Source organism: Rhea pennata, chromosome 9 (assembly GCF_028389875.1).
Source record: "Rhea pennata isolate bPtePen1 chromosome 9, bPtePen1.pri, whole genome shotgun sequence".
Lineage (NCBI taxonomy): Eukaryota > Metazoa > Chordata > Aves > Rheiformes > Rheidae > Rhea > Rhea pennata.
Genome location: NC_084671.1, coordinates 15515385 through 15527991, shown reverse-complemented (window position 1 = coordinate 15527991; position 12607 = coordinate 15515385).

Here is a 12607-nt window from a genome sequence, read left to right as displayed (position 1 = left end):
AAAACTTCAGTTTAAGATGACATGTCTAACTTTGCCGCATAGGCAGGGACAGAATCCAACCCTCCAAGCTGCAATCCATTAAAAAAAAAAAAAAAAAAAAAACTCATGACAAGACCAGAAATTTTCAAGTCCCCACAGAGATGATCTCCACCTGAGCTGATGACTGATAGTTGTAATAATCTTGGTCTCTCTGCTCTACTTGCAAAGCATCAGAACACAGGTTCCCTGCCTTCAGTCCCGACGCACAAATGCAAGGTGTCAGACATGAGGGATTGAGAGAAGGAAGTATCTTTTCTTTCTCACAAAACAGTGTGTGCAAAAAGTGGTAAAAGCCATCCTTCTGGTAAAAAGCTCACATGCTCCTGCTCCAAAGCACAGGAGTGCTAGGGCTCTAGTAAAAAAAGGTGGGTTTTTTAAACTTTACAAAAAACTTACCTCAAAATTCCCTGCACAGTTCTGACTGAAATCTTGCAAAAATGCTCAACCTTAGATGGGCAGCCATTATGGAAAACAGTAGCCTCACTCCCCAAAAGATGACAACATTGCAACCATCCAAAATGGTATGGGAAAAAAAAAAAAAAAAACTAGCTCTTGGTCTGTGCTGTAAAACACTCAACAATCTATAGCTTCGTCTTTCTAATAATTCACTTGGTGCTTAGCGTTAACTGGACTAAATTCTCCACCCTGTTGAAATCAGTGACAGAACTCCACAGTCACTGTTCATTACATGGCTCTCTGGCCCCAAGATAGGTAGGTGGATGTTCATTGAAAAAAAATCTTCTTTGGATCTTTCAAATCTACCTACTGTTATCAACCAACAAGACATAGTATAGTCTATTTTTCCTAAACGTAACATTTGGAATTAGTCACACAATAATTTACCCCATATGCAACAGGAGCTAGATGGTTTGCCTTAGAAATGCTAGCTTTATTCCACTGTGGGGTTAAGAAAGCCTTAAAATATTAGCTTTTGGATTGAATTTAGACAGTGAAATCTCATCTGAAATGAAATTTCATCTCCCTTACTGCATTTAGTAATCAATCTAGATGTTTTTCTTGAAAGCTATTTTTTCTTCTGCCCCAGACAGAAATAACAAGCGTACTGAATCATCCACTTGTTTCTTCATTTTTCACACATTTAAACTTAAATCTCATAGCAGTTTGGCTCTGACGCCAAGGGGAAATGACCACATAAGTCTGACTGATTCTCTAAGAAAAAACAACGCTTCAACTTTACAGTGTTTTTTGAGATCAGAGCCTTTTCTTCAAAGACTTTAATAAAGGTCGTTTTACAGGATGAATATAGAAAAAAAATGTATTTAATTAAAATTGTTAATTATATAGTTATAGTTTTTTCACTATTATTACAAGGGAAAACAATCATATCTGGTTTCCTTCTAGGTAAGAATTAACATCCCTCCTTAGATGAATCAAAGTTAACTACCATTTTAGAACCCCAACAGAAATCAAAAGGAAAAGGTCAGAGAATACACTCTTTGGAAAGAGAGCCGTATTTTACTTTATTATACAACACAACAATAGACGATTTCCTTATCCTAAAATGCCCAGTAACACTGCAGCTCAAATAAATAGTATTACTGCAAACAGTAATTATTTTGTGATGTATTAACGCATTATAGGCATAAGGCAGTCCTTCTAATCATAACCAAGAAAACGTAAATACCTTATAGAGTCAGTAAAACATAAAAGAATCTCTTCTCTCAAGCAAAAAAAAAAAATCTTTGGACTAAAACATATTGAACTAAGTGCTTATTACTGCACAGACTTCTAAAGCAAACCAAACTGCCAAAGAAATATGGTACAGTATACTTCTATTTCAAAGCTAGTTCAACTTTTACACTGTTTTTTTTATTTTGTTTCTTCACTTTCAGTTTGTATCTTAAAATGAAGTTGAAAATATAAGACATCAGAAGTTCCCTCAAAGAAACACGCTTAATTCAGATGTCTCATGAATGCCCTACCTGCACATGAATAACTTCAACTGAAAGTACAAGCTGCAAACAGCAAATGTACAAGAGCCCTTGGAAAAAAAGCTTCATTTTAAACAAGTAATATTTAAAAGTATGAATAACTACTACATAAGTATATCCACACATACAACTTACATGTATGAAACAATCTTCCTAGTTCCAGCAAAACTCTGGATAGCTCCAATGAGAACAAAGAAAATCTAAAGTATTTGTGTACACGCACACATGCACACACCAGCTAAGGGCACTGACAAATACTAGCTGCACTGTGGATTTCATTCCACAGTTATCTGGGAAGGACACAGTATCCCCCTTAGTGCAGGCCATTCTTAAGGCCTGTAAATTGACTCAAGTTCTGTACCTTCTAAATCACAGGGAAGATTGTATTAACTAAGGATTTTCTTCCAATCTTAACATTTTATGTCTGATATGCAACTGTTCTCCACCATTACACAGCATAAATACAGAATTCCCAAAACTGGTTTCCACACATGGGTGCAAGTTGTACCTTGCTTAGGATATTGTAGATACAACAGGAAATTCAAAGAATCTTAAGTTTTCCCTGTTTCTAACAATAAATTTGTAACCTCTTTAAAAAGCAGTCTTGGCAGACAGCTTACATTATTCTTTTAATGCCACTGGCCCCATGTCTCTAAATCTTTATCTGCATCACTACACTCAAACATATTACTGACATTTAATACTTATGGGAGATGGAAAAGCCATGACCTCTTCCATAAGGAAGTTGTTCATCACTGGATTTTATCCAAGGGGAATGTTAATGATGATACAGAAAGCAGGTCAAGCATTTTTCATAAATATAAAAGGCCTCTCCTGTTAAGGATACGTTTCCGGCTTACTATGGGAATTACAGACAGAGGTGACATATTAACCTTGGTTTGTTTCTATGAACTCTTATTTTCAAAGACAGAAAAACAGCTTAAAAATTATTCTACCTGACAGCTGAGAGATTACTCCAATTTGTCCATTCAAGTCAAAAGTAAGATCTAAGTTGAACACGAGGGATTGGACTGGGCCCCCGTGCTTTCATTATGCTGTGCAAACTTACTTCAGATGGTAGGACTTCTGCTCTGATAAGTAATTATATTACAGGAATTATTAAAACAACGAGAATTGCCCTGGTGGGTTAGTCCTGAAGTCCACCTGGCCACACGCTCTGCCTCAGCGGTAGTAGTAAGAGACCTTCTTGAAAAGAGCACATAAGTGCCCTGTCTGTGTTCCCTCTGACTCCCTCAGGAGAGATGGCCTGGGTCTTTTTCTCAATAACCTTCCTGAAGATGCTCAAGATTTTGTTGGATGTTTTGGCTGCATCATTTATTGATAGCATGCTTTCAAGAAACTGGGATAACCCCAAGACCTCTTTCCTGAGTTTTAACTGCCAGTTCCGAGTTCAAGATCATGTTGGCACACAAGTTACCCCTACAACGTGTCACAACGTGCTACTTGTATTATTTATACTGAAGCTGATCTGCCAACTTTTTGTCCATTCACATAGTTCTTTGGAGTTACTCTTGGAGCACCACAGGCTATAGGAGAAAATGTTGGATGTGAGGCAACGCTGCCAACCACTGACACATAAAGAAATATCTAGTAACCTACATGCAAAGAAATAAAGGATAAAGAAAAATCCAATAAATTGTACTGACTGAATAAAACTGAGAATCTCTTTCAGAGTGATAATCAGCATTTATTATCCTTTATGTCAGAGTGGTAAACTATAAAGAGAAAAGTGTCACTGCTTTCCTGCAGTAACTGACTAGGACTTGCAATTAAAGAAAAAAAGTTAAGTTTATCATGTCTAGAAGATTTAGAAATCATAAAAAATAGTTCTTTCCTTCCACTGTGAAACTACAGGAGTGATGTGATTGCATTAGCCTACAGAGGACGATATCTATTCCTATCATCACAGTCATACTCTACTTGGCTAGTGTTGAAAATACTCCAGTTCCCCTTTGCAAAATTAATGCAGTCAAAATTAATGCAGTTCAGTTAAAAAAAAAGAAATGCTAGCATCAGCTTCACAGTTGTTCATAACACAGCTTCACTGTTGAACATAAGGCTAACTCCTCACTTCAGCTAAACTTCTGCTGTCCCACTGAAGATTGCTGTGGTAGTAGTAAACATACAGCACAATCAAGACCAAGAAGGGTCAGCTCCAGATCAGCTTACACTTGATAGAGCTTCCTTGAAGGCAACAGGGAATGAAGAATCTGACCTATTGTGTATTAGATCTGTTAGCATTTTGTGGCTCCATCTCTGTGGCACCTATACAGCCAAAAAGGAAGAGCCACATTGCTAATGAAAAGAGCCAGCAGAGCTGCTTGTGGCTTTTTCCTAAGAGAAGATTCTTCTTGTCTCCTGTTCTCTGGGGACAGTGATAAGTCTGCTCTCAAATCCACTATGTGAAACATAGAGCAAAACCACATAAGACACCCAACAAAGCAATTTTTCAGAAATTTTAGAAGGGAAGTACTTTGATCCACTTCAGAGATCTTTTTGTCTTTCCTTTGGCTATTCAACACAGCTAAAATGGGAAGCTGCTCTTTGAATTATTTTTAATTAAAAATGGACAAAGTATAATCTCCTCCTTTGCCATACTGGGAATGAGTTAGTTGTGTTCAATTTTAAAGTGATCAGCAATTTTATAGGTGTTAAAGTTAAATCCTTGTATATGAATGGAGCTGTTCATGCAAATAGAGACTGATTGCACAATAAAATTTTCCTGAGTTATACGCCTAAATAATGTCCAATTACCAGTAGGCTTTGCTGTTTGGAACCTATTTTGCAGAATACTGTTGCAGTACAGTAAGATCTTTCACTTTCATAAATTTTAATGGCTATTTCATCCTACAGTGTCTACTGTATTTCAGAATCACTATGATAATACTGAATTATTTAGCAATCAGATAAATCAGATTCTGCCTTGGGTACAGTAATTTAAATCTACTCTTGTATATGACAGAAGGGACTCTGGTCACTGGTATTTATATTGCTTCACAAATTAAAGCAAAAATGCTCTGTCCAATTATATTTAGGAGTTTTTTTTTTTATTATTATTTGTAATTTTATTTATATAAGTAGTAGCTGTCAGGTTGCATTACAAATGAATGCGTGTATACATACATTGAAGGTGAATACTCAGAGGTTTATTTGTATGTGTACAAGCTATCTAAACTTTTGCATTACTAGCTTTTTCTATGACTGGTCTACGAGGTATGAATTTTTATTGATTTAGGATTTGGTTTAACTATTAGACTACTATAAAGCCAGTTTATCAGCCTTGTCAAATATATAGCGTTATTTTATTACTAATGTAAATCATTCACTCTGTGAGTTGCTCTGCAAACCTCCTTTCTCTGCAAATGAAAATATGATTAGACAAAGTCACCATGCAGTGCATTGGAGGTGAGAACAAACGCATGAAGCATGAAACAAATGTAGCAGAACGTGGATCTCACATTCCTAAGAGCTGTTTGGCAGTACAATGTATTACCCTCAGAGGTAATGAGACTCATATCTACACAAGCACAGAAGATGCATCAGTTCCAGGGAGCCCCACATCAAGACCTTGCTTCACAAAATGCCTCTCTCTGGGTTACAGGAAGCTGGGGAGCAAGCATTCCTACAGGCAATAGTGAACTCTTGAGCCAGGTGGCAAAGCAGTATTGATTTGATATTGATTGTTGTGCCACTATCCAGGTGGTGTGGTAAGTGGTTAGTGTTGATTTAATAGTATGTTCTTCCTTGGTGTAATTAGATACTGAAAAGATAGTTTTAAAGTCCTATTCCAGTGCCTTTTAGAGTAATAACATATTCAATTTAATTGAGTAAAAAAATAGAGCTCTTATTTTTCAGCTAGAAGCCGTTTTCATTGCTGACAAGGAAATAGAGGGGGGGATCAAAGCTGGGATGACTAAGCAGAGGTAAGCAAGACAACTGAGAGTTTGTGGTGTATGAGAGAATGGGACATGCAAATAAAGTTACAATCAGAAAGCCCAAAAGACAAGCCCAACATACTGAGGGCAAGTATCCAGAAAGCTCTTTTCATGGTTTCTATTATCCCCTCTCTCTAGTGAGCTCTTTCTGAAAACAACCCATCAGGAAAATATGCAAACCTAGCAAAGACCTTAATCATCCACAGAAGCAAGTGTGCTCACTTGGGATGAACTGCGCTCTCCTCCAGGCAAACTCGGCACGTACTCCCTATGTGCAAGAACCAACACACCAGGTCACAGCACAGGGCACAGCTGCCTAGTTCACTGCACAAGGACACATCCTGTTATGTGATAGGGAATGTGCTACTTGGCTCAGCTCAGATACAAGCCTCCACAGAGGCTGCCTCCTCTGTGTGCAGCATTGCTGAGACCGCACACTATCTTGGCCAGGTCAGTGAAGAGGAAATCACCTCGTCCTCAAGAGCTCTCTACCTCAGGCACCACTGAGTCTCACCTCCTGCAAGGACAGAAATCATGCATGAGGTGCCAGAGATGAAGCACAACACAAGGGTTACCAAAATAGGTCTCTGATTCACCTTCTCTACTAAAGGTCAGTAGGGAGCTACATGACCCCATAAACAGAAGTAAATTGATTATAGCTCTACATCACTGTTATTCTTTAATAGGTAAAAAGCACCAATAATTCTCAGTTAAACAAAATACTGTTTGTCCTGGATAACTTAAGGGAGGTTATTTGTCACGTCACAAGGCATTACTTTTTGTTGCAAGCACAGGACATACAGAAGACAACTACAGACTGACTTATTTATCACAGATACTACCTGGAAGTTCATGTAGGGGTACCATTGCCAAAAGACTGAGATTATCCATACACACATGCTGAATATCTTGCAATGTCAGTATTTGATTACACACAGACCAGTCCCATTGTCATTGCTCATATCAAACAACTAAAAAACAGTGTATTCTAATGGAAGAACTGTAATGTACTTTTAAATATAAACACATTCTATGCAAGGCATGCAGAGGCAATAGCAGCTGTTGATCAGGCTATGCCAAACAAGTGGTCAAAAGCAATTCTTATTTTTATAAGAGTAAATACCTTTTCTCTTCCCACTTTTGAAGAAATACAACATGAGAAACAGAATTAAAGTTGACACTTCAGTAGTGTTTTCATCTGATAAAAGTAAAAGCAGGATACTGTTTATCTAACTTACATTCAGGCATTTCTTAATTCCTACAGAAATCAGAAGAGTTGATAAGGATCATGCTTTGAACATTTGCCATCCTATTATTGAGCTAGGAATCCTCTGCATTAGTGATTTCTAAAACAGCTGTGCTAGTCAGGCATTGTATTTCAGGATAACTAAATGAATTCTTAAGAAAACAACAGATATTAGTGACAATGGCACAAGTTAGTAGTCTTTTGTACATGCTATCAAGGCTGTGCATGGGAAGAGGGACATATTCGGAGAATGCTAAAGGAGTCATTTGTTTACAAATTTTTTTTTAAAAGCTTTCCTTTTTAAGCAGATATAATCTAATAAACAATTTGCCCAGAACACAGCCTGATCCACCTTGAAACCAAGTGACATTTTTAAACTACTGATGATGTTAATGTCTAGTAAAATTAACATTTATCAATACTTATTATATATTCATTAAGTGTCATATTCAGACCACTTATACTTCAGGGCAACTGTCCTTCACTCAATGCAGCAAAATGTGCAAGGGCTAATAAAAACAACAACGACAGGATGTGGCAAGATTGGTAAGGCAGACATTTGTTACTATGCAAGAAAATCACATTGCACATTGTGCTTCTTTGAAAGCCAATTCCCCCCAAAAAAAACAACCTGCCTGAAGGAAGTTAAGTGTGCTTCAGACCAGGACCTTCTTTGTACAGAACTACAAACACTGTACAGTCCTAAGGTACAGATATAGCAATATTTTACCATATTCACAGAAATACTAAGAAGCAAAAGCAAAAACAGCATCAAAGTGAGAGAGCATCACAAGGGGAAGAATGGAAACTGGATATATTCTCTTTTATACATAGAATGATTCTTGGATATAAGAAAAGAGAATCTAATTCCCTGGATAAAATTGAAGAAAGGGACAAAAGTGGAACCAGAGGCCTGCTTCCACCTATAGTATACAGCTCTGGTGGAAAGAGGTCCGGAATGTTTTCATGGAGCCACATCAGTGTGGAGTTGAACAACAAACTGCAGCTGAACTCCAGGGCACATTTGCCTGCACAGGCTGTGTAAGCTCAGGCAAAGCCTGGATCCGCAATGGTCAGGTTTTGCTTTATTTATTTATTTTTTAAACCTAGCCAAGTTAAAGGTCCAGTTACAGGAGAATGTCCAAGATGAGAGTGCATTGTGACTGAAGGAAGATGACTGGTCAAATGTGAAGAGATATATTGATGACACAAACTAGAACAGGTAATTAGCCAAAGCAGTCACCCAGAAGAGCCTGTAGCTAGACAGGAGAAAGGAGTCTGGGGAGAAGAAGGGAACATAAATGAAATACTGAAAATGGCTGCAGGCAGGAAGGTGACCTTGAGCAAAGGTTTCACAGCTTGCGAAGCAACACATAGCTGTGTGTTAACACAAGGTAGTGCACTCTGTATTTTTTTTTTAAAAAAAAAAACTTTGTCTTTAATTTGTAGCAATGTTTTCATCAAAGACTACAAACGATCAGATAAGAATTCAGATTCATCACAGTAGGCTCCAAAAGGACAGAATTAAACAAATACATATGTATATATTCCTGGCTAACACCCAAGCGTGGCAGACTAACATAGCAAAACAAAAAGAACATTTCTAAAAGAGAAAAGAATTAGAACCAAGATATGCTGTGTGCAAGGGGCTGCAGAACAGCAGAATCCTATCTGGCAATTCCAAATGGAATAGATTAAAATTAAATTTTCAGGAGAACACTGTAAATGGTATATCTTCAAAAAAGTAGTACCATAAGTAAGAAGTACTTTTGCCTGCCACTTCATCATTTCAGTTTCATCATTTCAAGAAGCACTCAAGACTCAGCATCAGAGCAAAGGCCTGGAGAAGATTTAGCAATAGTCTGTGACATACCACTTTCCACAGAAGTGATTTGGTGCATCAAATCCATGTTCTGCACAGAGGACAGAATTCACTGCAAAGAATCAGTCATTCAGTTATTGAGGCTGAGTACTAATTTTCAGAGGCTGAAGAATAGAACAAGGAAGATACTGTTTATATATTTCTAATCTTTTGTCAAGCTCTCATTTTTCAGTACTACTCCCTTGCAATTTGTCAGCATTTCTTGAAGGGGAGCTAGTTCCTCTGGATCAATTTTGTTTTGCCCTTAAGTCTTCTTGGTACTACCACAGGCCTCCCTGGAAACCAGATCTCTGATACTGTGTATCACTGCACAAATTAACAGTAAAAAAATATTTAAGGCAATGCATATTTTGGAAAAACAGTTGTAAATAAGAGGAATCTGGTACTTATTATGCAATAAATAGCATAATTAAAACCAGATACATGTGTGTCCTTTACGCATGTTAATTAGCTTTGAGAAATATACATGAGGTCAGACGCAAGAAGGACACTCTAATGAAGAGTGTGGTTATCACTTACTGTAAAATAAACTGATATGCACTTTGTGTGCACTTTGGCACACTCAAGGATTTTTTTTTTTTTTTTAATGTACAAAACAAGACAGGGCAAGACTGTTCCTGTACTCCAACCTGCTGCTTAGACAGACAATGCGATTCTTTAAAGTGTTAAGTAAAACAGATCAGCATTTTTTTTTTAACACTGAGTTAGGATATGAAGTTTTCTTTGACCAAAATACCAACAACTGATCACAGGACAACTTGGAAAAAGGATCAAAAAAATATAACTTAACCTAAGGAAAGGGTCATTTTAATAACTGAAAGAGTAAACACTTGCAAGTAGATAGGAAGGTAAAATAGAAAAGTTGTTAAAAAAAATATCAGTCTGTCAAGTAATCATTCTTCCCATCTTTTAATGCAAAGATTTATCAGAAAGTCACAATCCAACAACATAATCCAGCAGTTACTAAACGATCTATGTTTTTGCTGTTGCCATCTTACATACTCCCTTCTAAATTTTTGTTCAGCTATATGATTTCCATGGGCATTTTTCCAGATACTTTTTCTTGTCCTTCCCAAGGCTGAAAACATAGAAACTTTTATTACGGACACATGCACCTTCACTGTGCATAGGGTACAGAATCTTTATCCCGCTTCCTTTTAGCTCATAACACCAGTGCAAAGATTGAAACATGTAAGAATTAAAGCATTGTTAGCTGGGCGTTAGTTTGTCCAAAGTTATCTTGGGCAAACTTCTGGCACCATCGTCCAAGGAGCATTTGTTTTAGTGTTTTCCTCACAAAATTGACAGAAATACTACCTACAGTAGTCAATCAAGAAATTTTGTCTCAAGCAAATCCACATTTTGAGAGATCTAATTCCAGTGCTCTTACATCTCTGAGCATATAGAAACATTTTAAAAAGCTTCTTTCTGGCCATCATCCTGGGACAGGACTGTCACTGAACATCTCATATTTGCAAATCTTCAGATTTCATCAGAAAGACTTACTGCTTTTGCGCTGTCAACATTCCAGTAAGTCTGAATGGTAAAACTTCTTCTCTCCCTCTCCTGCATGATACTGTAACTTGTTCACTTCATTTACCAGCTATAACGAAGGCACAAGAGAAGTGCCAGACCTTGTGCTTCATTTTATTCACGGGCTAAGTGAAGTACATGCTTTGAAAGAGATGGTCATATGGCCATCTGGAGTTCTGTTTTCAGTTTTTACAGTCCTCAGTGATGAGTAACATTAGATAAAAAAGCTGCAGCATTAGATAAGAAAAACAAAATCTACAGTGTGCTGGTAACAGAGAAAGAATATGAAGGTGCTAGGGAAGTGGCATTTCTCTATTAAAGAAGTATTGCTAGAGCGTCATGGAAAGTATTTTTTGTGTGTGTTATTTAATCTGAAGCTTTGATGAAAACTTTGATGAATAGTCAAAGCCAGCAACTTCAATCTCTCATTATTCATCTAAAGTCATTAGCAAAGACATTGACTTTAGACTAAACAATGTTTAAATAAGCTTTCCCTGACATTTCAATAGGATTTTATTAACATTTGATAGTGTTCAGAAAGAAAAGCATCATTTCTCTATTAGCCACTTCAAGGTTCCAAGGGCTGAGCCTCCAGATCACCAACACTTTCTTGTCTAGCATTGTTAACAAATACAAATTGTAATTTTTTTGATTAAAAAAAAGTTCAAATTTTACCTTAGAATAAAAGAAAAGCACTTTATACATTTTTCCAAAGGTACAAATACATGTGTAACAATGAGGAATCAACTACTTCATTCCAAGTCAAGTCACCTACTTTGTGGAGTTAACACTGCCTATTCCAGTAGGCAACAATGGAGCAAGGTCCTTTAGCAGAACATCAATTATTATATGACTTGCTATCATACAGTTCTTAATGCCCAAGAAATACAAAAGAGCCGAAGACCCTCTAAAGATTAAAGAGACCTTTAACAGGATATATCTAACTCCAACCTCAAAGCTGGAAACAAAAATCCTCCTTGCAAACACTTAGTTTTTGCATTTTTTCCTCCAGAGAGGCTTTAAGAAAGAGTCTAATTTTTTCACTTAAAAATAAATACGGTTAAAACATCTGTGACTTCATATTCTTACTCAGTTCTGCAGATCACATTCTGTTCAAATTTCATAATGTCCAGAGGTGTAAGGGAAAGTATATATTGAGAAAAAGAAATGCAAATTTCTCTATTCACCCTCAGACCAACAAAAGCTAATTAAGAGCATCCTCTCATCTTCACAGATGAACCAAACTAAATTATGAAAAAATCAAAATGCTTATTTCCTTACAAAGAGAAAAACACATTAGAAAAACAAGTCTATGGGAAAAAATGCATCTAAGAAGTATACATATATGCCTACCATGTTCTCCAACAAATCTATCCTTACAAATGCCTACAATATTATCTTTCATTTTACTTCTGCCTCCATTATTTTTCCCCTCTTGCTGCCCATGTCACTCGGTGCTTTTTGTCTTTCTTACCAGCGTTGAGATGAAGCATAAACTCCCCAAGGCAAGGCTAACCACACTGGACAACTTCACCTTTCTAAATGAGACAGAGGCCCTGGCCTGCAGGTCTAAACTTCTTGAGAAAACAGGTTGCTAGTAAGGAATTTCTGGCTGAAGGTTACAAAGACCACGAAGCAGCCTGAGCAAAGGCAAGTACAGAACTTAATCGTGATCAACCTTTCTGCCAGTGGGGTTAATTTCAGTGTTCTTGCACACCGCAGGGCCACGACGTGATCCAGCTCAGCCTGCCACATCCCGGCAGCCCAGGCTGCAAGATGCTCAATATCCTAGCTGCACCCAGCCACATTTATAACCTCCTAGTTCACTAATGGGCCGAGTGACATTTAAAATAAACAAGCCAGCAGACTAGTAACAAGGAAAGCTAACTGACTGGACTAACTGGATTATATCAGCTCCTCACTCTTCAGCCTCCACCTGTGTTTGGCATCTCTCACAGGTGGGACAGGCAGCCGCTAACAGCATCCTTAGCACCTCATT